Consider the following 26766-nt stretch of genomic DNA (forward strand, 5'->3'; position numbering starts at 1 on the left):
TATCACTCTTACTCTACATTGAACTTGTGACATAAAATGCGTTTTAAAAAAAAGAAAAGAAAGAAATTCACCTTACACTCAGCCTCTTCTTTCCTTTTCTTCCCCCAGTCAGAGTGCTTCTGTGTTTCCTCTCAGCTCCCTCTATTTCTGATGGTCTCTGCCGGGGCCAGACAGGGAGCCCGGTGGCAGGTAGGTTACAGACAATAGTATTGATTCCATTATTCTTCTTCTCACTGCCTACCTGCCTGACTAACAGCAGCACCTATACAACACTTCACCTTTTGTCTCTGCAGGGCTGTTGTCACAAACACACAGAGCTGCAAACAAGGGGAAAATAAAGAAGAGAGAGGGGTGAAAAAAAAAGAAGAGAGCTCACTTACTTGTGCGCTCACATTCACGTGTACACACCAACCCGCCTGGTGCACATACTATCCAACAGTTAAAAACGACACACACACAGACACACGCACATTTACCCTCCATGCTGCATAAGTGGTCTCCAGCCATCTCTTTTTCCTTTCCCTCTATCCAAGTCTCCTCTCCTCCTTTTCTCTCTCCTTCTTTTACACTCTCTGGTCGTCATCCTTCCATCTCCCTCTTTTTCCTCACACGTATTTCCGAGTCTCGTACAAACCCGGTAACCTCCCCAACACGCTCGCAGGCACACACGCACGCACGCACGCACGCACACGCTCGCACACGCTCGCACACACGCTCCAGTCTGCAAGCTCCATATATCTGTGTGAAAGTGTGAGTGAGGGAAGGAGAGAGGGAATGTGAGTGCCGCGAGTGCATGCAGGCGTATGTGTGTGTGTGTGTGTGTGTACGAGACAAACTCTGTGTGTGTATATGTGTGTATATGTGTGAGGGGGGGGGGGGAGCAGAAAGTGGGGATGGAGGGGGAGGGTCAGAATCTCTAATAGGATGAGAATAGAGAGAAAATATGAAGCCCAGGAGTCTCATGAACCTGAGAGGCTGACATTACTGCCTCCTCATATGTGTACAGCAATCATACCGTCATCAAATTGATTACAGGATTTATGGTGTTGCTCCAACACTGCTGTAAATTGCAGCTGGAGTGACTTCAAACACACTAAATAAAGCCGTGGTGGAAAGCTCTGCTAATTGTAAAATGCGTCTTGATTATACAGCTTGACATCAGAGGTGAACAACATGCATTTAGCCATCCTGTACAGCCGAATTCATCCAAATGAATCTGAAATGTGGGGAGCTGCTTAAGGAGGAATGAGGAAATAACATTAAACCTGCACCCGTGTTGCATGCATAAGTAACAAAACTGCAACAGCTTTGCACGTACGGACAAATACAATCAATATTTCCACTCTTTGTTCAATCAGCTCACATCTCTTAAGGCAGTTTGATTCTAATATTTGAGCTCGTCTCCGGGAGGAAAGAGAGTTGCCATTGTGCTTGTTGGGTAACAGAATCATACAGCCCCCAGGGAAATTCAGAAATGAAAGTAAATCCAATTTGGACCCACTGATTGGCTGTCTCTTCAGCGAGAGCGAGCATAAACACTACACTTGATGGGTAAGCGTCATTAATGGCTCTAAAGTGTTCTGACCATGTTTTACAACAAAGCATATCACCAGTGCCTCACACATTTAGAGCAAATGGGGGTAAACTGACAACAAAAACACATTGCTTTTGGCCACAAAGTAGCTGCAGTGAGGAATTGATAAAAAACCTCAATGTAATGAAAAGCTAGTTAAGACCTTGGCAACTATAAAAATAAAATAGGCGAGGAGATAAAGAAAACAGCAGGAATAAATAGAAGCACACTGATTGCTTGTATCATTAGGTGAAAGTTTCAAAAGCCTTCTCACTAAAAAGCAAGAACTGACCAACAGCAAATGAAGTGAATCCATCTTCACCTTATTTCAAAAGGGATTTTTTCATAAATACAAAAAGCAGGAAAAAGAGCATTCATTAATAACACTTGGTTAATTAACCTGCATGCATATAGGCTATATAGTAGTCTGTGTCACCTTCAGACTTTTAACATCCTCCTCCATAGCTGCAATCATACTGTAATGGCAAGACACATACATTTGCATAGAAACAGCACTACAGAACGTGTTTACACAATCTGCTGGGATTTGTGCATTCAGTGGTCGGCACAATTCCTCTGCACCGAATGCGAGTTCCTCGTCTTGTGCAGCACATATAATCCACCTAATCCCGCTTTAATGTCACACAGACAAACGGCTGTGCGTTTATAACACACATATTCTGGCTGTGGATGGATTTCAGAGTGCAGGAGCCTTTGCCTGCTCTCCTCTGCCAGTAAACTAAAGCACCTCTTTCCAAGACAGAGGCAATGTGGGCGCCATTTTGGCAGAAGAACCAAGAAAAAGTCCCTCTCTAGCAGAACGGCAGTATCCGAACCCAAGTCACAAATGCATAACGTCACAGTCACAGACAGGTGTGTGTGTGTCTGTGTGTGCCTGCAGCTGCACTCTGCAGTGCCGCTGACAGACAAAGCACTGGGAGTGCTCCACAGGGATGACATCATCAGTCTGGGATGATGTCTGCCTTGTCTGTCTTAGGATCAGGATGCTCTAGTTTGCCGATGCACCCCACGAGACTGCACATGGCACTGTTTGTGGCAGCGCCGATTTTCACAAAGTATCGTGCAAAGTCTGATGTAGGCAGAGTAATATAAGAATTTCTGCCTGAGTGAGAGGGCGCTTCAAGGAACTCGCAGCACTTCATATAGAGATTGTAGCATTTCAATCACAGTCCCAACAACTCCTGTAGGCGTTTTTGTAAGGAGCATATGCGCATGCGGACGTCATGAGAATATGTTCACATAACAATCTGTTCACACATATGCACAGCCTGCTGCATATGCAGAGATGGAAACCAGGTACAAAAGGTCGCGAACGCAAACAGTCTTTACTATGTCAGCATGTGACACAGACAGAACAACATGCGAGGTCAATCGCACTTCCTCCCATGCACATTATTATCACTGCTCCACACACCTAGCAGTTGTCTGATGTTCAACTGTCTGCTCAGGCAAGAGAGCAGTGTTGCGCGGTGGATGATAAAGAAGGCTACGACTGACAGTGCAGAATCAGCACATTTCTGATATATGCCCCCTATATTCCACCCCTTCCAGGAGGCGCGTGGGGGGGGGGGAGACTGTAACGCACTGCAGATGGCTGCTGTTTGAACCACCAGTCTGACTTGCTGAGGGGAAGAGGAGAGGGGGAGGAGGCAGGGAAGGTTTCAGGGTAATGAAACGGGTATAAGTACAACGGCAGACACGCAAGGCTTCTCAACCTGTGGTAGTATACAGCAGTCCGTGGATACTGTGAAATGGTGCAAAAATACAGGCAGGGAATTCATGAATGTCACAGTGAGGCTGTGTATGATGAATGTCACTTATGTGAGGTAACTGAAAGAGGGGGAGAGTAGTAGGTTATTTTCATTTAACGAGTGTAGTCTTACATTTTTATATTAATTAGAAGTCTTATTTCATCATTTGGAGCTTTAAAAACACCTAAACTAACCTGTGTGGTTATATGCGAACAGCTTGTTAACCCTTTAAGACCTACCATAGAACCAAGTCCGCCAGAGCTTATATTATATTTTTACATGCTGTGGAGCCATTTTTGGGAGCATTTCAAGTTGTTATACATCAATACAACCATTATAGCCCAGATTTTAATAATATGTATTCATTAAGTGCATAGTAATTACATAAATTGCAAAAAAGTGCAATAAACTACAAAAGAATTGAAAATCGTTTTTGCTTTTTTAACATATATTTGTAGTTAGAGAAATTTAAGAGGCTTATCTCTCAACACTGTAAATACAAAAAAGTTGCACAAAATAGTTTCCCACCACAGGAAATTTATTTTGAGTGTCTTCATAGTTTTATTTTTGAAATATACCAATTTTTATATACTGCAGGAAAAACAAAAATAAATATTATACTGCAAATTTGCAAAAAAGCAGCATATGCATCAAAATAAACTATTTCCAGCAGTGCAATATGAGTCCTAAGCATCCCAGAAACGACACAGAAAGTCATAAAGTCAAACATAACTTTTAAAAAGACCAGTATAGGCCCTGAGGCCCTGATGGTAAAAAAGACGGACATGCAAAAGTTCGTGCTGACCTCTATTCCAACGTAGGAAGTGTTATGAACAGCTGATCGGATCGGCAAAGCGTGTTTCTGGAATATTATGTTTTTGTTCCTGCAAGCGCTTTTTATGCAGTTTTTGCAAAGCTTTATGTGGAAGGAAACCATGACCGAGGACAAGCTGATGGCATCAGATGTAAGTACAACTCCTCCGGTTTCATATGCAAAAAAAATTATTGTGCTAGCTTACGTGATTGCAGAGCTACCGGGATTTAAAAATAGTTACGTAAAACAGAGCGTGCCCGCTCCGACCGGCTCTAAAGGGTTAAGCAGCCCCTTTCCTCACAATATAGGGCAGTTGGATTATTTTCTAGGGTTTTTCTTTCTTTACGTATTAGTTTCTACTCAAAGTCAGAGTCAGCTGCTTGATAAAAATGGACGTTCACCGTCCTGTCTTAAGGGTATTTTTGCTGCAGTACGAGCCACTGATTGCTGTACAGCCAACAACCTGTCAAGCAGCGGGTAGTCATCCCAACAACTACAATCCAACTGCCACAAATATTGCCCATGAAATGACACAGACCCGGGAAAGAGACTTCATGAGGGTTTGCCCAAAGGAGAGAATATCATGATAAAGACCTTGAGGGGATAAAAGGCGCTGCAGTTGAAAAGGACGTGCCGTGTCATTAAACACTAGGAGATCCGCTCACAGAGTAACAAAACATACTTACCTCTCTGCTGGTGGTACACTAGACGTGGCTAGAAGTGACTCCGCAGGGAAAGCTAGAAGGTTGTACAGTTATCTCCATGCTGTTTATTATGCGAAACCATACAACCAACTACCTCACACTGCAGAGCACAGACTGTAGAGACTCCAGACAAGATTTCAACAGCAGGACGTAGGCGTCTGTGTACATACTCACCTTTCTGCCTCCTACCCCATGCCCCGCTTTACTCTTTCAGCAATACATTCATAGTGTAAGTGCCCTCTTCACTACAGAATTCAGCAAGTGTTGAGACTGAGTCGCACAAACTCAAATGGGAATTTATCCTTTGATTTCCTTTTGTGCACTTTTCATTGTGCTATGGAACGTCTCTGTTTGCTCTTGGATTTGGGCAAAAAAATCGATTCACTGACATTACAAAGGGCTGTTTTTTTGTGTGTGTGTGTGTGTGGGGGGGGGTTCTATTGAGCTCGTTCAGTGGCGTGTTTTCTATTTCTTTTTTATGAATAGCAGGAAAAGAAGAATAAGAGATGCATGTTACTTCTGAGCAGTAATAAATGGGGACTGAACCTGCAATCATGATTGAAACGTGGGAACTGTAGGTGGCTGCAACCACACAAAAATTCACCTCCGGTCCTGCAGTGATGCCATGGGAAGGTAGATGTTAAGTGGCTGCATTGGCACATGTTGTACAGAGCACATGTATACAAAAGCACAAAGACTGCATGCATATGTATGATGCTGGAGGATGTCTTATGTAATCAAATGTAGTGTAGGAAGGAGAAAACCTTGCTGGTCTGAAATTTGACAATGCTGGAACAGAACTATGAAAATCCTTTTCCTGACATCTAAGCCTCTCATACAAGTGTGAGTACTACAAAAACTTCAATTTATCCATTCATTCATAGTATTTCCAACCATTTCTTAGGACTTGTTGCCCTCTACTGGTGACTGGGCAAACTCCTGCTCACTTCCCCTTCTGGCCCTTGTTCTATCAGTGCCACTAGTCTGCAATAGAGCAGCACTGACAGCTATAAAATACGATTCCAGGGGTTGACTGTCTAAGAAGAGCGACATGCAAAGAATTACAATCACAGTCTCCTATTCTATCAGAGCCTGAATTTTGTCTTTGGAAAAAAAAAGTCACGAAGCAAAATTATTCGTCGACCTATTGTTGAACCAAATTCCTACATTCACTGACTGCAGCATTTCATCCACATCAACTGTCCGATTTCACTTAAGCGCTGACAGGTTTTCATGAGAGTTAAAGGCCATCTGCCATAACACTGTCACAAGCATCAATTCTACTGTCAGCTGTTACATCTAAATCTGGGGGACTTCTGCTTCACAGTCAAGCAGGAATTTCTTTCACATTACAAAATGATTGCTAAACTGAAACTTTTTAGGTGGGTGTAGATGCTCTCTGTAGAAATTGCAATTGTTGTGTGCTGCGGTGCTACATTTGCTGGCACAGTGATACATTCCAGCAGAGACCAGCCAGGAGTGATAGGCTACTCTGAACACTCATTCAGACATAACTGGGGCAAGATGATATGCTGTGCAAATGGTGTTTAAAGGATTCCAGCAGACCCTTATCAGGGCAGAAATGTAACAAGAAATGATATCAAAGTAAAGATGATTATAGAAATGTAAAGGTAAAACGTTTCTGCATGCACTGACAAAAGAGAGCTATATGTGGGAGCTCTGCATTCTCTGCATGAAACCGGTATGCAGGATTTAAGGAATCTGACTTCCAACAAAGAAGCGTTAGAGACATAGAAAAGAAGAAACTGAATAGCCTATCTTGAAAGCCTTGAGCCAATTGAACTGCAGTTTGGTGTAACTTAAAGGGGAAAAAAGCTAGGTTAATATGTGCACATCTTCCTCCTCTTCCTCGTTTCTTTCTTAGTATGCATTTATAGTCCAAACCACTCTTTTTCTGCCACTCCCTTTCAATCTTCTGTCCCAAAGTGCACCCCCACTCCTCCTTCCCCTCACCCACTCACCCTTTTTTGGCTTTTTTTTTTTTGCTTCATCCCTCATGGGTCCCCATTTCCCGCCTCTTACCCTTTTAGCCACCCTCTGTCTTCATACCCCCCTCCTGCCCTTTGAACACACACATGCTGGCATTTTTACATACCAACAAGCTCCTCTACTTTACTCCGTGTGCAGTATTTCACAGTCAAATCACGCAGAAATGCAGTGTAACTGTGCCAGTGTCAGCTATCATTCACTCACTCCCTCTTTGTCTTGCTCGCTCCACCCTTAAGCAGGCCTATTGAGCATTTAAGCTGTAAAAACAAAAAATACTCCACTATGAAAAATGTGTGCAGCAATTCCCGAATGGGTTGGTGTAACTTCAAGTTCAAAATTCCTCGCATACTTGAGCATCATCCACGAATGCTGACGCAGAATGAGATATCACTCAAGTCTTTAAAAAAAAAAACTTCCCTGATTTACAAGTTGACACAACAAGTTTACTGTAAATGATTTCTTGCTGTAGGTGATGATGCAACTAGGAAAATGTAAAGTGGAAAATACCTGTCCTCTCTGAAAGTGTGCAGTACCATCTGATTTTTATCAACCAGGTTTCTAAATCATGTATTAGCATGCAACTTCTGCCACGCCCTTTGCATTTCCAACACTGTTTCTGACAGAAGCCATCTCCACGCTGTTGTTGATATTTTTACTGTTTCAGAGTGACAGTGATCTGATGTAATGTGTGTTTTTTCCCCAGGTAAAAGCAGTTCTAACCTAAAGTAATCTGCCAACCACATATACCAAGATGGCAAAATGAATGTTGCCATGGGAACCTTTTGCCTGGCAACTCTAACAGCCTGGCAAATAGCCAAACTGTTGCTATGGCACAGCTGTCAAGCTACGTATACTGGGATTGGTGTGTGAGTGGCTGTTCATAATGCCTCCCATCCCAAGTTTCCAATCACATGCCTGATGAAAGAATGGATCTGATTGGAAATGAAGTACTTGGGTTTTAAAGGGGGTGGCTTTGTGGTGGTAGAGGGGTGTTTAACTGAAAATGAGCTTGGTCCATTTTTTCCCCCAAAAGCATCCTCATTTGAAATCTGATTGCATCTTAAGGTTTCATGATTTTATTTTGCATTTTGGTTTAAAATCACTTTTTAGACATCACAAAATATTTTGATGTTGGGTTTTCAGCTGCTGGTAAAATGCACCACAGGTTAAATTTAACTGAACTGTAGGACAAGCATTGTTTAATGTCTAATAAGTCAAAGACAAATATTTTAGACTCCTAAAGCTCTAAGGAGTTATTGCAATCCACTCTGCCTCTGGGCTAAAATTTGTAAAACAAAGTGGCGTGAGTATATGTTAATATATCTGTGAAGCCTGCCCTTTGGCTTACAGCCTTTCTAAATGTCATTTGAAATATGATGATAATGAATTAATTTTGTAAGTAATGCCAATGCCATCTGAGTGATCTCTTATTTACTAAAGATCCATACATTTCTAAATTAAAAAATAGATGTAATGACTATTGAGGATCTATATTTTTGTACAGATAACAGAGATGATGAAAGAGAGCTATTAGTCTGCCAGAGTGCAGATATTTCAATCCGCACACTTTACAGTGAGACTATACATAACTCAGGCTTTGGACAAAGATGCTTTTACTACTAAGGAGACTGAAAAGATTTGGCATGAGCCCCCGCATCTTCAGGACCTTCTATCGCTGTGCCATTGAGAGCATCCTCACTGGATGCATCACCACCTGGTACGGCAACAGCACCGCTTACAACCGTAAAGCTCTCCAGAGAGTAGTGCGGTGTTCTGAACGGATAATTGGAGGTGAGCTTCCCTCCCTCTAGGACATCTACAGGAAGCAGTGCCTGAGGAAAGCGGGGAGGATCATCAAGGACTCCAGTCACCCCAGCCATAAACTGTTCAGACTACTTCCATCAGGAAGGAGGTTCTGCAGTATCCGGTCCCGAACCCGCAGACTGCGAGACAGCTTTTTCCATCAGGCCATCAGGCTGCTGAACACGTCATAGACACCTCACCTTCACTACTGGAACTTCAACATTATGCACTCCACACTGTATATAAATGCCACTGTTTTGCACATATTCAACTCTGTATATTTTATATATTTTATTTTATTGTTTACTCTATTTAATTTGTAAAATATGTATACACACACACACACACACACACACACACACACACACACACACACACACACGTAGAAAAACATATTTAGTATACACATCCAGTAATGCATACACTCTTATATTGTACATATATTTATTACTCTCAGATTTAACCATTCTTATATTTTGCTTGTTTAATGTTATTGTATTTTTGCACAACTCTGTTGCTTGTGAAGCTCACACACAAGAATTTCACTCGCATGTACTGTACCAATGTACCTGCACATGTGACGTGACAATAAAAGTGATTTTTATAGTGATTTGATTTGAAGTCTATACTCAGCTTTGAAAAACATCTTTCAGTTAGTTTATCACTTTAACTCTTTGCAACGCACCCTAAAAATGAATTCACTGGTAACTTTGCAGCTGTTTTACACGAGTTTAGAAAAATGTTAGGAGTGTCAGGATGGAACGTTGTATGAAAATATGCTTTTGCTCACATACAGCACACAACCCGAGATGGTTGACTTTACTACTACTGGACATGTTGCTCTGGCTTAGTCATAGAAACGTGCAGGAGGTAGAGCTGTGTCCGCTTTGCTCTGTGTAAACCAATCAGATCGGCACTATTCCCACCTGTACTCAAATAGATGCAACTGGACTTTACACATTATCGTCATCAGATAATATCAAGAAGAGTTCAGCATGGTGAAAAGAGATTAATTTGAATTCATGATCACAAATTATTTGGCTCTGTTTGCACCTGTTTTAATTGATCTGCCCTTCACTGACAGTGTGCAGTTTCATTTTAATGGGTAGGTAAAAGTATCTTTTATTTGTATTCTTTAAAGCAAACTGCTATTAACAGAGATTCTTTTAGTTGAAAACCTTAATTTAATTTACACAGGAAATTCTGTTGCATTTTCCTGCAGTGTTAACATCTTTTTATTCTGTTAAGTGTGGGCTTGTTTTACAGAAAAACATAATAAGGCAAATTAAAAAAGAAATGTCCTTGTCTTTGAGACTACTACCTGGTATGACTGAATAATCAAAGGCCTGATAATAAGTGAATTATTTTCTCTTTGATATTCTTGTATTACAACCTGCTACAGGTATCAGCTAATAATCTGTCAATATTTAATTTGGCTGCCTAACAAAAGAACAAGAACCGCAACAAATGAAATGTGTACAATAACATATTGTTTAAATATGAGTATGAATATGTGTGTAAGTGCGTGAGAAAGCCATCCATTCACAAGAGGCCATTATTTCTCCACAGAAATCTGTAAAATTTCCTACTGAGATTTTTACCTTGAGGTCGCTGTCATGTCGACGTTCTGGATCGTCCTTTAGACTTGAACCGAAAAGTAACTGAAAAACACAAAGAAAACACAGATGGTATCAAGGTTAGAGTGAGTAAAACTGGCCTTGTGAATTAAAAGACTCCTGTTTACACAGGAGGTCACAGGTTCAATGTCAGCAACAGCTGAAGAGAGACTGGACAACCTACCAATTTAATGTAGCAGATTAAAACAAAATGAGCACGGTCACTACTGAAGCAGTACAAAATCTGAAAAAAGATTATTCAATTATTTCGTTTAATTACACCACTCAAACAAAATAACTACAAAGGGAAAGCACACCATTTTTTGTGTATGTTGACACAATTTTAATTTTCATTAAGGATTTTAATGTCAGTATTTAGACATAAAAATAACAAGGGAAAGGTGATCCAAATATTCAGCTCAGGGGAAATCAAAAGGTGCATAAACTGAGAGAGTAAAAACAAAATGACACAATCAAATGATCAGTTTATTACCACTTAAAACATCATGACACGAACCTGTATCTAAGTTTTACAATAACTCTGACACATGGAAAAACACATGGAAAACATGAGGCTTAAAGTGCAAAAACCAATTCATGCATCTCAGTTAATTTCATTATATTTAGTCTGATTTAAAAGAAAACTGTTTATTGCTTTTTGAATGCTTCCATTTAATAAATGATTTGATATTTACTTACTGTGAGTTTTTGCTATGAGGGAATTACTCAGAAAGGGATAATGCTTTTAGATGCTATCATATCAGTGTTTTACTGCTTACAGCTAACATGGAAAGGCATCACTGTTAGAAACACTGTAACCTAAATTGCGTTTTATGCTTATTTTTCTAAGATTTTTTATTTTTAAATAAACATATCAGGGTGCTCAAGTCTTGATGTTTGAAAGCCATCTCAGTGCACACATGCGTTCTGCAGTATGGACAAAGCAATGCACCAGCTTGAAGCGCTAAGCCTCCTGCTCCGGTTTGATAAATATAACTTCAAAAGAAGCAGCCAAACGGCTTTAGCTGGCCGACTGCACAATGAGCATAATAACTCCCCACCTCCTGGGAGCTCCAGCCTAGTTCATTTACCCTTCCAGAGCGCTGCCAGGTCAGTATGTGCACATGTGTCTTTGTTTCACTGCAAGCCTCTTGGAGGCTCCCCACCTTCTGTTCAGTACAAAGCGGATGTATAGAGGAACCTTTTGGACCTAATTTTTTTTACAGAGGAAATGCAGTCCCCCCCTTTACTCTCCTCTCTTCTATTTGCCCCTCACATGTAATGCCTGATTGACCACAGAGCCCCTTAAAGAGGTCAAAGGGCAGACAAAACAGTCTGGTGTCATGACAACCTGTGTGCCACCAACCAGAATGTCGGGGTAGAGGAGGGGGATCAAATGGGCTGTCAGTTAAACCTCTTAAAATGCAGCTTTGTGTTTAGGCTAATGTGTGGGCAACATACAAACACGTAATGCACCTGCACTGTGAAATGGACCCTCCTAATTTGCACTCCACAGCCCGGAATAATCAAGCCAAATCCCCCAGTGCAATGCAGTTAAGTGTAGTACCTATCAAAGTGTCACATGACGCGCATGCTGCAGTGATGTGTCGGACTGCACGTGCACACGCTTGTAAGTGTGTGTGTTATTTGTGCGCATGGGAAACATTCCTGTGTAAAAGGTTCTTTGTGACCGCTCAATGCAGTGGCAGTGCATACGTGATGGGGGAGGGGTGCTAACGGATAAATGGGAGGCAAATGCATTCAGATCAATATTGAGCTGAGAGAGGGTGAGTGGGGTTGCGAAGGGAGAGTGGAAGGTGGTGAGTAGAAAGGGTGGGACCATGGAGCGACTGATTAATCATTCCTGTATTGTTATTGACTTTCTGTTAAAGGGAGTGCGTCAGACTCTGAATTATGTCCCTATATATGTGTGTGTGTGTGTGTGTGTGTGTGTGTGTGTGTGTGTGTGTGTGTGTGCGTGCGTGTGTGTGTGTGCGTGCGTGTGTGAGCGTGGCTTTACTGTATTCATTGAAAGCACAAAGTCATCAATTACAGACTTCGACTTCCAAAGGGTTGGCACCATTACTGGTCTAGCTGTGCTCTGACTAGCTTTTGCATTCCTAGTGTTCAGTAACAACTTTTGGCCGTTGGTTCACAGAGTCAGCACAATAACTGTGAAGGATTTAATTATTCATGTTTTGTAAAAAGAGCTAATATGCTGTTCCATTTTGAACATGAACAGGAAAGTGAAGGAGGTGAACAGGAAATCCCATGTGAGGAGTTAATGAGGAGCTGTCGAGTGAACAGACACAACAGAGCGGGAGGCAGGCGGGGAAGCAGCTACATGTGGAGGAGGGGCAAACACTGCCCTGACATCTGACCCTCTGACTGTGACCTTGTTCACTGTCTGAAAGGGCAGAGACTGGACACCCCTCAACATGAGCCACGTGCGAGCAATATTTTAAACGATTCGCTTTCAATAATTCTTTAAAAATAGCCAAAGGTTGGAACCAAAACCCTTATTTAAATAAATAAAACTGACATAATTAGTTTGCAATTATAACCAAGATACTAACATCAGATGATGCCAGAGGCAGTATTTCCTCTAATTATGACCCTTTTGAAAAACAGCAGCTTGTCAGGGGATGGAGGGCTGAGCTAAGTGAATGAAAACCCTATTCAGTGTTACCTTGAACTTGAACAATAAGTCTGGTGTTTGTGCTGGGGCCACTTCCTGACCCTTCCATCTCTCTGTGGAAGCAGCCAACCAAAGCTTCTCCTTTCATCTTACAGATGTGACCCTGATGACCTACTGACCAAAGAACAGGCAGCTACTGCAGGTTTTAACTCAGCAACAGACTCCTTGATCCTAAACATTTTTGTACTTACACAATTCTTAATGTATGGATATTAGTTTGGCTACTACTTGGCTCTTAAACTGACAACCTTTTGTGCTAAGGAATCACAAGGTTCATTTTCTAATGATACATTGAACAACACTGAAATTTTTCTTGTTTTCCACCACTTCAACGACTGCACCTCCTCCCATTGTCTAGCATTAAACCCTTTCTTCCCCCTCAGACACTTTCTGTCTCGCTTTATCACCCACTTGTCTCTACCTCTCAGACAGCATGTTTCTTTACACCTTCATCTTTCTTTTGCCTTCTATCGTCATGTTCTCTCCCCTCCTCCCTGTTGTATTCTCTCCTCTTCCCTGCCTGGCACCAGAGAGCTGGCACGCTCAAGGGAGTCGTTGTGTGACGACACCTCATTGCAGAGTGCGTGTATCACTGCAAAGTGTAAAGAAGAGCCTTGTGAATGCCATCAATATGCTTACAGAGGACACACAGTGACACGTTAAACCACTATCAATAAACAACATATGCTTTTAGCATTTGTGTCTCATGCATATTTTTTACTTGAATTTAAACGCTTCTTGTCAGTATGAAACGGGAGCTAGCTTAAATTAACTTAAAACAGAATGGAAACAGCTAATCGAGCTTTGTTAGAAAGATTACATACCAGCACACAAGATAATACCAGGGCTCAGTAAACATAATGTTCCATTTGATTTTATTTATATACAATTAGGTGCTGGTAGGAGCCAGACGAGACTTTTTAGCATTATATTTATTGGACAGCCATGAGAGTGGTGCCAGTTTTGTCATCTCTTGAAAAAAAGTATCTTATTATATTTTCAAAAATGTGCAACTACACTTTTTTAAACCTGGTTTGTAGTTGAATCAATTTATGTGATATGCAGTTATGTGGAAAACTAAGTAGACCCTGAACGCTTCCATAACAATTAACATTTTAATAGACTATAGAAATGTCATGGTTCTACCTATGTCGCTGCCCTATGATAGCTGGGAGAGGGTACAGTCTCCACAACCCTTAATTGGGTAAGTGGTAAAGAGAAATGATGGATGGATGAACAGGATGAACAGATGGATGCTAATCAAGTAAATTAGATAAACTGATCATCTGCAAGTGTCATCACTTCTATAAAAAAAGAATTTTGGGCAAATTTGCTGGTCTGCAGCTTCCAAGTGTGTGCTAATGCAATGCCACAATCTTGCAGGAAAGATTGTGAAAGCAAAATAATTTCAAGGTCAAGTTGTACAATACTCAGAGAACTTTTGAAAAACCCAAGAGCTAAATCCCTGACTCTCAGACTAGAGGCAGTCAAGTTCAGCATGTCACATTTGGAAGTTTATTGCAGTAGAATTAGAAAAAGATTGACAACTGTGGCTTGCTTGGAAAGGTTACAGAAGAATGCATCTTTTCTTTAAAAGGACATGACACCATGTTTGGTGAAAACCAGGCATAACAATCCAACTGTTAGGTACAGCTGTGACAAGGCAAGGATTTTAATTCCAATTGTATTTATTTATTGTCAAATGACAACAACTGTTGCCTGAAGGGGTTTTATATTGTAAGGCAAAGACCCTATAATAATACAGAGAAAACCCCAATAATCATATGACCCCCTATGGCCAAGCACTATGGCGATGATTTAGGCTTGTTTTGCAGCCACATGAACTGGGCACCTTACAGCCATTGAGTTGACCCTGAACTCTTCTGTACACTATAGTGTCCTAGCCTCAAATGTGAAGCCATCTGTCCAACAGCTACAGCTTGGTTAAAACTAGGTCATGCAACAGGACAGTGATGCTAAGCTCATAAGAAAATGCCTGAAAAAGAAAAGAATCAAGGTGTTGTAATGGCCCAGTCAAAGTCCAAACCTTAACCTGATTGAAATGTTGTGGCAGGACCTTAAGAGAGCTTTGTATAAACAAATGCCTGCAAACCTCAATGAATTAAAGTATCATTGTAAAGAAGAGTGTGCCAAAATTCCTCCACAATGACGTGAGAGACTGATAAAGTCATGCAGCAAACACTGTGAGCTACAGAATCATGGGGTGTACTTTGTTTTGTTTTTTTTACAAAGTCTTGTGAAAACTTTCTTTTTCACATGACTGTTTGAACAGATGATACCGGATGACATCAACAAAGCCAGTTCCTCAGGAACCTACTCCATAAATCATACATGACTGATGTACTGAAGAGGAGCCAGCAGGAGAGCCCTGCACTATAGCATTATCAACACTCACTCACAGTTTCACTATCGCTTGCTTTTTACCCAACCCCCAACTCCTGAGGCTCTAACACACATCTAAAGAGTCAGAGAGGAGACGTGCAGAGGATCAAAACTTGAGGCAGAACACAGCAGATAAAGATGTGCATCAAGAATGAGACAGTGGTAGGAACGTGTTGATAAAGATGTGACAGAGCTGGATAGGAAGAAAAATGAGACAGACAAGGGGGAAGAGGGGGAAAGAGAGGATTGAGACAGTTAGGGGAGGTAAGAAGCAATGCTGTGACCTACTAATGCAGAACTGAGGAATTCTCACTGCTGACTCCAAACACATTCCTACAGCTTGCAAATATTAACCCCCACCTTACCACCTCTGCTTGCTTTTGAACACAGAAGGCAGCCACCTGGCCCGTATATGAGGAAACTATTCATTCACATTAGAATAGTATAGAATAGAATAGAATTCAACTTTATTGTCATTGCACATGCACAGGTACAGGGCAACGAAATGCAGTTTGCATCCATCCAGAAGTGCTTTAGTGATATAGATATATTAACAATATATATTAGCAATAATATAGATATGTGAGTATATTACAGAAATGGGTCTATTATGGTGTGTTATAATGTACACGGTATGAAGTATGTTGTGAATATTCTATAACTATAAGTATGTACAGGCTGTAGTGAGTACAAACTATGTACAGGCTATGAACAGGATATAAATATGAAAAACTATACAGAATATGAAATAAATAACTTTACAGAAATCTGAGATATACAGCTATACAGAAATGGGAACTGTGCAAGTTGTAAACAGTTGTAGGATTAAAAATTATCGAATGTACAGAATGATTATTTACACAGAGCTATACAGTAGTGCAGTTAAGATAAGTGAGATATAATTCCTACAGAGGCTATATAAAGTGCTAGTGGTTGTGAGTGGTGGTGGTTCAGTCCAGGTTAGCCAGGTTCAGAAAAGATTCTGACACACTAATAGGTGGGAGGACAAAAAATGAAAACACCCTCCACCCAGCGTGACACAGGCTCACTGTCCTCTCTGTGCTCCAATGCACAAAAATCAGGCAACACCATGGAGGCAAATGTACCAGAAGACTCATTTCACAATACCAGAATATAAAGAAGAGCTAAATAAGCAAACACATGTTAAGTGTATACAATTTTCTGTTAGTCTCATTGAGTTGAGAGAGAGTCATGTTACATATTATCATATTTTATTTAAATTCTTAAATTCAACGTGTTTTATAAAAGCCATAAAAGAGGTGACTTATACCAAACACTAAAAGATTGTAACAGTAGCCACTGAAGTTAGAGGCTGATATGGATTCTGAAATTAATTAAACATACATTTTTAAAGAGATGTTACTAACATATGTGCTAAGCAATTGAGAAAAAAAGCAATCATGATGATTCTAAACTATATGCACATCTCAGAAGAAGGAGTGCAGTAGGAGTGAATTTTTCTAGGCCTACAGTTCTCTACTGCACTCCATGTTAAGGCTTTACTGTTTAATGGGTACAGCACTATCGCCTGTACCAAGCTCCTGGGTTCAAAGAAACTTCCTGTACCTGTTCCTTTTCAAGTGTACAAATGAATAATAATAATAATAATAATAATAATAATAAAATATATGAATAAAGAACCCCTGTACCTGCACATTTTTAAAGGTCAGCTACATTAAGGTACAAATTTGCCACCAGAGGTTCAAGACTGGGCTCTGTGAGGTACAAATAAGTAAAAGCACGCAAGTACGGTTGCAGCACCTTAAAGAATGCCACTCCAGTGACAAGCCATGGTTCCCCCTAAAATACAAGAAGGTACTTTATGTTCTAGGAGTATATATGCTGGCACCATGATTGCTTTTTCACTGTAGCTGTACTTCAGATAATCTTTTTTTAAACTGCTGTTACTTCTAAGCAAAATATCAATGTTAGCTATTAAAAATAACAGCAAATGAGTGCTATCAGCTCCAGTTAAGCATTGAATATAAACAGAAAGTGCACTACCCCGCTTAATAAAAAAAAATCCCTGCACTGAAGATTTTACTTGCATGGAAGTACAACATATTTTAACAGTGTATTCATTTATATCAATTTGTATAGCATTGCCTGATGGATATTTAGGTGTTAATGTGTAATTAACGTGCAGTTGGTTAATGTGTATGGTATAAAAGATTGAGCCTTTTATTGCATTCAATATACAGCATTTGAACATTTACACATTTCAACAGAGACAAAGCATCTGCAGTAATAAACCAGCTTGAATGTATATGAAACATTGCTAGGCAGCTGAAAATAATTCAACCCATGCATTTTTTAGAGGTAGAAAATTTTCTTTTACAAGGTCAGTTAGAGATTTAAACTGGTGCAAAAACTTGCATCCTATGCAACAGAGAGCTTCGTGCCAATAAAGGAGGAGGGCCCTATGGATGTCCAGATGGAGCTCTCGCAGCTCCGGCCCCATTTCAGCCCCATATCCTAGAGAAGGCAGACAAACACTGATGCAACTGGAACACTGAGTCCAGGGGGAATAGTTCACTCAGACCGTGAGAGAGCATTAGTACATCTACAGCAGTCACGTGGTTCAGCGCTTTCTCACGCTGGGCCTGGCTGCCTGTTGTGTGTGGCCCTTTTTCCTATCTCTTTCACACCAGAACTACATAATTGATAGCGAAGGCCAAGTTATGTTTTATAAAGTGAAACACATGAATGGCTTCCTCTCCACTCTAATGTTTAGATATACTCGGGTAAGTAAGTGGCAGCCTCAAGTTGAGAGGTTTTAAATAACTGATAGGTTCTTTGTCACTTCAAAAAGCCATGGCAATCCATTATTTCTGCCAAAGGATTCAGTATGGCAAGACACTTCTGTGGCCATGTAGTCAGCGTCGAAACTGCTTATTTGCTCTGAGTGTTGAAAAGTGATAATTAGTGCTTAATTAGCTTTTTTTTTTTTTTACAGTTTCCTTATTTTTTAGTTTGGCATAACATGATTAAAAATAAAATATACAACCCACTGATGTATTAGTACCAAACTCAAAATGTGGGTAAATCAAGCTCCAAGGAATTTATCATTAGTGTAAATAATGTCTAAATAATCCTACGTAAAGGGCAAGAACAACAACAACAAAGAAAATCGCTATAATAATTCAAAATGATGCACGGATCCCAAATATCATCATCCCCCGTGCACCGTGTATACCACACAGCTACACTTTGTGATGTACAAGCTGAAGTGCCACTCACTAATGCAGGAATTAAGGTCAATGAGCTGTACAATTATCCAAATTATTTCTGTGATTTTGCTGTACGTTTTGGTTACACTGGAGTTGAAGTTGTTGCTGCTTAATACAAACTAAATCAGTAACTGCACTGATAACGATTAGACTTCTTAGATATGAATATTTGTGAGGTTAATGAAGTTTTCAATTATAGTAAATTGAGTATGTTGTGGTTTTAGATGTTTCGGCCACACTATACAGTTGACAGCTTAGGCAACATTTTGACTATGCTTTGATATTTAAATCCACTACTGGGAAAACACCTGCCACAATAATTATTGTGAAAATAAGCTATTTACTATTCTCTTATGTGTTTCTTTTACACTAAATATAACTCTCATTATGCAGTCAAATGCCTGAATATGGGGGTATTTTGTGCCTTCATTTTGTGATAATACAAAAGATTTTATACTTTTGGCCAATAATGCATGGTACGTAAACTGGTATTCCAAAGCATTAAATTGGGTATCTAGCAGTGAGTTTTTGGTGCAACCATTAGCACACTCTCCGTTTTGGTTCTCTTCCGGTCAATCAAAGGGATTTCTCATATCTACTACTCTATATCCATCTCCCAACTATGAATTTAGAAGGAAAATGAATAAAGATTTGCTCAAATTTAACTGGGCATGGTGATTTGGTGATTGATCTTCATTGTTCCATTGCTACAACCTGTACAAACCAGCCACCAAGGTCGGCGGCCTGTTAGTTTTGTACCAACACTAAGTCTTGGTTTAAATCAGATGTATTCAGATCAACACTCGGAACTGCGATCGTCCCCCTATTCAAACTCTAATCCTAGTCACGAAAACCTTTTTACTCCCCTTTGTCAAATGGCACACCCTTGCACAGAGACTCACTATCTGTGCGTTTTGGAATGAGCGCCTGGATCATATTTTCTTCAAAATGGACAGGATGGATTGTTAAGAATATATTTCAAAGACGAGGTTATATTATAGATTTCCAATATGACAGTAACTTGTCAAAACTACCTAATGAAGGCGAGGCCATGAACAAACAGCGGGGTGAGGACGAGATGAGAGGGATGCATACTGATACCACAAACAAACAGTGAGGGGAAGTAGAGGGTGGGACGTGTCGGTCCCAAAGTCGGGAGCATGATGGCCAAATAATCCAAATTCAATCCAAGTTTCATATCAGCTGAAGCTGAAGATCCAAAACTGGGCCGAAGACACATTCACTATGTAACACAATCATTATTAACGCATTATTAATATGTTGAAGATTTACAAAGACAACGACAGACACAAAAACGACACAAAAGTGAGTGCCCCAACCCCATTCTTCTTTCCCCGTTATCCTCCCAGCTGGGCCCCAAAACCAGCCCTGAGCTGTAACTGAACGAGACTTAAGGAAAAACGGTTTTAAAGCAAACGTGCAAATTCTGCTAAGCAAACAAAAATGATAAAAGACATGTTTGAAAGATTGGAGAAGGATGGAGATGGGAAAAATGTTTCAGTGGGAGTGGGAGGAAGGAAAATGACTTTATGTGCACAAATCAAAGCAGATCCGAGAACAGGAATGAAAGAGGCAAAAAAAGGAAAGAAAAAAAAACACGATTACTTCCCAAATAAAACGCCGAAAGAAGGAAATAAGAAAATATTATAATAACATCTAATTCCATTTTTCTTTTACCTTTTCCCATGTATATTTTCCAACTTGAATCTTCCTCTCAGTCCCCTCATCCTTACTCTCGACTTAGTGCTTTGCCTCTTGACTTGCAGCCCTGCATCTCTATGTCACTCCAGCCGCATCACATTTTATCCACTGTTGTCTCGCCTCGTCTTTCACACAAACCATTAAAAAACAAAAAAAAAAACCCCATCTTTTCTTTATCCCGTTGTGGACGTAAGGGGAAACATGCCTTACAGACAAAGGAAATTAACACCAACCATGAGGAGGAAAAAGTGCAGGACGGAAAGGCGGCCGACAAAGTCAGAGGCAGTAAAGTGAGAGGCAGGCTGATCCGCTCCTGCTGCGGCTGCTTCTCAGTTTGTAGCTGGGACAGCATGGTGCTGGAGCTGTGCAGAACGGCTTCCACCGCACGGTTATAACCAGAGGACAAAAAGCCAAAAGTCTCAGAGGTGCCACAGAGAGCTGAGAAAACAGAGAACGCACGAAGAGGAGGGAGAAGGCATCAGTCATCGTGTGAGTGTGTGTAGCTGTGTGTGTGTGTGTGTGTGTGTGTGTGCGTGTGTGTGTTTGTGTGTGTGTGTGCATGCAGGAATGAAGGCGAGCGAGAGGGAGGGACGGAGATTGAGAGAAAGGAGGTGGGAGGGAATAGGAGGAGTGTATGTGGAAAGAGGAAAAGGGGAGGAGACATTTTTTCCCCTTTTTCCTGTTCACATTTTTTAAATTTTCTTTTTGTGCATGTGTGTGTGTGTGTGTGTGTGTGTGTGTGTGTGTGTGTGTGTGTGTGTGTGTGTGTGTGTGTATTTGCGAATGAGCCCTATACTGTCCTCAAGTACATGGCTAACATATCAGCAGGGTTATTATTCCACCTTTCCATGCCTGTTTTCTCCTCATCCTGTAACCCTTTGTTTATGGCCAGCTGTGTCTTTAAGCCCGTGCACTTGAACTCAGAGAGTGCTTTTCTTTCTCTGTGTACTTCCCCTCTGCTGGCCCCCAGCACACAGGAAAGAGACACAGCTTGCAGGAGAGAGAGAGAAAGACAGAGAGTGAGACAGAGAGAGAGAGAGAGAGAGAGAGAGAGAGAGAGAGAGCAGGACAGAGGGCCAGAAAGGGGCAGAAAGACAAATGCAGATGGGGGATGGGAATGGATTTTTAAATGGTGGTTCAAGGCTATGGAAGACTTAGTTTAAGAAATACAGTAGCATGTAAAGTGTGCAGACATGAAAATGAAACGAGGCTGAGCACTCTTTTCATTTTCATGGGCTTCTCTGATATTAAAATAACGATTGATATGTGTGAACATGTGAAGGAGAGGTGGGAGAACAGGCTCCCTTTTGAAATATTGATTTACAATATGAAATATTCCACTGTGATTGTTACATCATGGAAGCATACAGTGGAGAAAGTGCAAGGTTAAGGTCAGACCATTAAGCAGAGCCCTGCATATCTCCACAAAATCTCCATGGCAACTGCTGACATACAGGTGAAATGTTTCATAATAAGAAAACTCATTTGTGCTGTGGGTCATAGAGTGGACTATTATGGACTATTATACCAGCTTATCCTTTTATCCACTTGCCCATTTTTAAAGAAATGTACAGTTACCTCACCTTCACTGGTTTAATTGTTGAGACAGCAAAAAAGGGGGAAGGGGTGGACATAATGGACTCCATCGGAAGGCCATGGAGGCACACAGTAAACTGAACCTTACGCGACGCCTCTCAGACTTGCAAATGTTTAATTGCTCTTCAGCTGTCCCTCAGCATTTTCCAGTTTGCATAACAGGTTCTAAATACACCCTGTGACTGGAGGGTGCTTTAAACGTTATAGGGTTCATTTAAGAATCAATAGCATAAACATATTTTAAACAATGACGAATCTCCATATGTAAATCCTATTTTCCTAACTTTAATACCAAACTAGTTGAAATCCCAGAGCTTATCAACTCACTTCTCAGGTTTTTGAAATTCTGCCCTGACCTTGGAGTTTCACATTCACATGTAAATCTAAAAACCATCTAGCAGAGCGCTAGGAGAAAATTTAGGGGAATCAAGAGAGTGTTTCTTGAAATTTTATTTTATTTTTTAAAAAAACAGGAAATGCAATTTGCAAGCTTTTTGAATCTGTTTGCAGGCTGGTAGATTTTCCACCCACCACAATTCCCACCTGGAAATGTTCATTTATGAAGTATTTTCCCTTCTCAGATTGTTTCTTGTGTGAACTACTTATCTGTTTATCATCGGTCACTCGTTTTTAACAGGACTGCCTTCCAGCTTACTTCTTTTGGGCTTTTTCCTTTTTTTACTTAGCAACTTTAATCCTCCTAATTTGCCACACCTCTTGAAATTTAAATACTATCTGTCCACAAACAAGGAATAAACTGAGGAACCACTCGGAAAATATTGTGGAGAACTGGTGCTAAAGAAGAGAAAACAGCTACTTCACCTTCCTCCTTATTCCCAATAGCAGATATCTCCACAGGTTTGATTTTTTTATATCCTTCCTGGTACACACCCAGTGATTTGATTAATTCACCTAATTAATTGGACTCACTGTAAGAAGAAAAAAAAACCCAAAAAAGATATTTCTATATTACATGGTGGAAAACCTGGAAATTTTCTGTCATTTAATTGTTAATCTATCAGTTAAGTACCGTATTTCCCGGACTACAAAGCGCACCCGAATATTAGCCGCACAAGCTAAAATCAGGGGAAAATCCTGTTTTGTACATACATTAGCCGCACCTGACTAAAAGCCGCAGGTGTTTCAATGTTGACTTATCTTATGTAAGAGAATATGCACAAAGGGAATTGTCAGGAAAGAGATGGCTGTTTGGAGACATCACTTTTATTAATATTTTGATATTTGCATAACTTTTTAGGTATATGTACAAGTACCGGTAATTACAAGTACGAAACATGTACTGTGCTTCATAAATGAGTAACAAATGTAGTACATAACAATAACCTACAGCACACCAGAAAAATAGATTCGGACTACCTTTTAGGCTCAGGTGCAGTGACACGGCTTTAACAAGAAGAAAAGTCAGTCATTCACCACCATCTGCGCACTAAAACCACCAAAGTCCTCTTCTCCAGTGTTGGAAACGAACAGGCTCAGGATGGCTTCGTCATCCACTCTCGTCATCCCAAAGAAATCCTCGTTGTCAGTGTCAGAGTCGAACACCCTCTGAAGGGCCGTGGCGGTGTCCTCCTCGCCATCATGCAGCAGTCCAGCCCTTCGAAATCCGTTGGTGATCGTGGATGTTTTCACACTTTTCCACGCAGTCAGAATCCACTGGTGGAGTTGGGCATAACTTGCTTTTCGCAAGATTATTGCCGCTCATCATCCACGCCTCCCGCTGAACGCGTAGCGCTACTTTGAAGTTTGTTTTTCGCGCTACTTCGTACGGCACTACGTTGCCTGTGACATGTGACCAACATACCACTCTTGAACCCCGATCCTTCCGCCAGGCAACGTAGTGCCGTACAACAGCGGAACAAACAAAACAAATCCTCTTACGATATCACAAAAATCATGGACAAGCCATAGAAAAGCCGCACCTGACTAAAAGCCGCAGGGTTCAAAGCTTGTGCAAAAAGTAGCGGCTTATAGCCCAACAATTACGGTACTTTGTGTAGTATGGATTGAACTAAGGGGAGGGGTGCTGTAGTTGTGAAAGCTGCAAAGCCTATAAAAATACAGTTAAAAGTTTATAATCTATGCACCCCTTCACATTTTCTAAAGCTGTCTAGTGGGCAAGATGAGAGTCTTGGCTGGGCCGATTCTGGTCCCCGGGCCTTATGTTTAATACACCTGCACAGCACTATAGCACCATCAAGGATTGCTGTGAAAGACCCTTCTATTAAAAATGAATAAATAGAGGAGGGCTGTTGAACTTAACGTAACCAGATAATGAGCCATTCGTTCATTTTCACTTTTACAGTCAGATGTGGTAACAAACTTTTTCTAACAAGTTCACCGCATAATTTAATGGTGGCGTTCTGGTAAGAGTTTCTTTCCACTGCCCCCTTGTGGCTTACAAAGGTATGTTTAATTACATCTCCTGTCTTCTTTAGCGACATTTTAAGAGCATTTTTCTTTTGACATTCCTTCTCAAATCATGAGTCATTTTAAAACCTCTCAAAGACCAAAACTTTTACACCCACAGGTTGAGAGCAACACAGCCCCTCCCTCATGGAGAAGATGAAGGCTTGTTTCGCTCTTCCACAGCTTTAAATCATTTATGACGGGCTGGAATCTGGATTCTCTTCTGATTTTTGCTTGCCCTCCTTGACCTCCTATCTTTAATTAGAAAATCAGAAAATATGACTTTCTGTTTTTTTAACTGCTCTACGTCACTGGTGTTTTTTTTTTTATTTTTATTTAGTATTACTTTTTGCATCATTGTGGCTGTGCATATGCCAACAAATTCTGAAAAGTTTGAGCTTCTTGTCAAATTCCCCAAAGCTCCCCACTACTTGCGCAACCAAAATAATGCCTCTGAGCATCTGAAGCACACTCGAAACAGGCAAAAATTTTCAGCATAGTGTTGTAATGGACTTAGCTAATTTGCTAAAATATCAGGTGCTCCCTTTATTACTGTCCCAGACAATTTTAGTTTTAAACTCTTTATTAGCAAACAGTAATTATCCTTTTTTTTAAAAAAAAAAAAAAAGAAAGAAAAGAAAAGAAACAAACACGTGTGGCTCTACAATTTCCCTCATTTTAAGAGTTTTGTCTTCACTTTTCGCTTTTTTTCTGCCCAACTGCTTTACTCTCACTGGTCTTCTCAAAAAAAGACAGCCCACCGTCATCTCCAAAGAGCACACAAATAAGGCAACCAGCTGGTGAAACTACAGGAGAACTACAAGCAAATGACAGGAGCTTAAAAAACAAACAAACAAGTAAATGCTGGACTTACCTCAGATGACGACTCCACATCCATCCGCCCTCTGTTACAGATAAACCCGTGTACATGGTTTGGCTAACAACTCTACCATGGAAAGAGAGTGTTAGCACCGCCCCCGTGTGGACGACAGAAGGTAGGTTTAAACTATTGCTACTATTTCTTGCAAATAGTATGAGAATTTTTCCTTTTTCACATTCTCGTTCACATACCTTTCTAGAGCAACTGCAGTTTGCACATTATGTCAATAATTATGTACATGGAGAGCATTTTATAATATTATAAAACACAATAAAAAAAAGAGTCTTTATAAACTACATCTTAAAACTTTAAACTTTGCACTGATATAGGTTTATAACTTCTCCTGAAAAATAATAGCATTTAGGTTCTCATAACAGGGACAAAGAAGTTACATGATACAGGGACACGCTTTGAACAAAAATCTTATTTCCTTTTAATTTAGCCTTTTCTTTATTCATGTTGTATTTATGCAGAATCAAAAATAATTTATGCACTTATACACACAAAACAACATTTTGTGTGTATAAATCCCAGAGCTTACCTTCTCTCTCATCAGAAATCTGAAAGTTGGCATGGGAACTGAAGATTCACATTCACGTTTGAGCTTCAAACCATCGGCAGTGAGCTACTGTACAGGAGGAAATTTTAGGGGATTCAACAGGGTGTTTCTTGATGGTTATTTTTAAAAAACAGGAAATATATTTTGCAAGCTTTTTCTAACAGAACCAGAATAGAAGAGCTTTTCTCCAAACAGAAAGTCAAACTGAACCAACAGTTATTTTGGTTTTTGTTTTTTCAAAATGATATTCTGTATTGAAATGTTTGTCCATTAATGTATGACTGGAGCTTTATTTTATGCCGTGTTTAAAAAACAACCACGTGACAACCACAGAGACACTGAGCCTTCTTCAAAGCATTAGAGGATAATTAGCATGCTTTAAGCAAAAATTGTGTTTACTTATAATTAATCAATTAAAATATCAATGGGATAAAGTAATGCGAGTTCAGGTTTGTCCTCTACATTATTACTCCATGCACCTATTTTGGTACAAACCCCTTTTATTGCCAAACACAGTGATTGGCCTTCCCTTCACATTCTTATCCTATTATTTCTCAGTTTAGGTCAAACTTCCAGTTTTGCAGTCCAATCTCACTACAAGGAGTACAGGTTTGAAATATACATTATTTACCTATATATCTAATGTGTATACATATATAAAATAAATTTCCATGCGGGGGCTTGTGACAAAGTGGATGAGCAGTTGTAATACTCTCCACTTGTCCCAGAAGTATTGACTTATTGACTTTTTGCACACTATGCACATTATTACCTCTATATATTTATTTGCTATAATTTGCTATTGTCAAAGTAACATTGCTGCACTTACTATCCCGGGTTTGTTTGTGTAAGCATTATGTTGCCAGCAAAACAAACATTCAGCAAATGAAAGCAAATACTCAGTTACATGTTGCTTTATATTTTGTTATGTTGCATAA

The 26766-nt window shown here is 40.2% G+C and overlaps 1 long non-coding RNA gene across 1 annotated transcript; it reads right to left on the bottom strand.

The window, feature by feature from the left end:
• Window positions 1-25378, bottom strand: LOC309717723. The gene is made up of 3 exons (XR_014279801.1): window positions 25264-25378; window positions 10278-10337; window positions 1-317 (listed from the first exon to the last, which is right to left on the bottom strand). It is a non-coding gene; the product is annotated as an uncharacterized lncRNA (long non-coding RNA).
• Window positions 25379-26766: the final 1388 nt, after the last annotated feature.

This window comes from Aulonocara stuartgranti, assembly GCF_965226115.1.
Source record: "Aulonocara stuartgranti genome assembly, chromosome: 11".
In the NCBI taxonomy this organism is placed as follows: Eukaryota; Metazoa; Chordata; class Actinopteri; order Cichliformes; family Cichlidae; genus Aulonocara; species Aulonocara stuartgranti.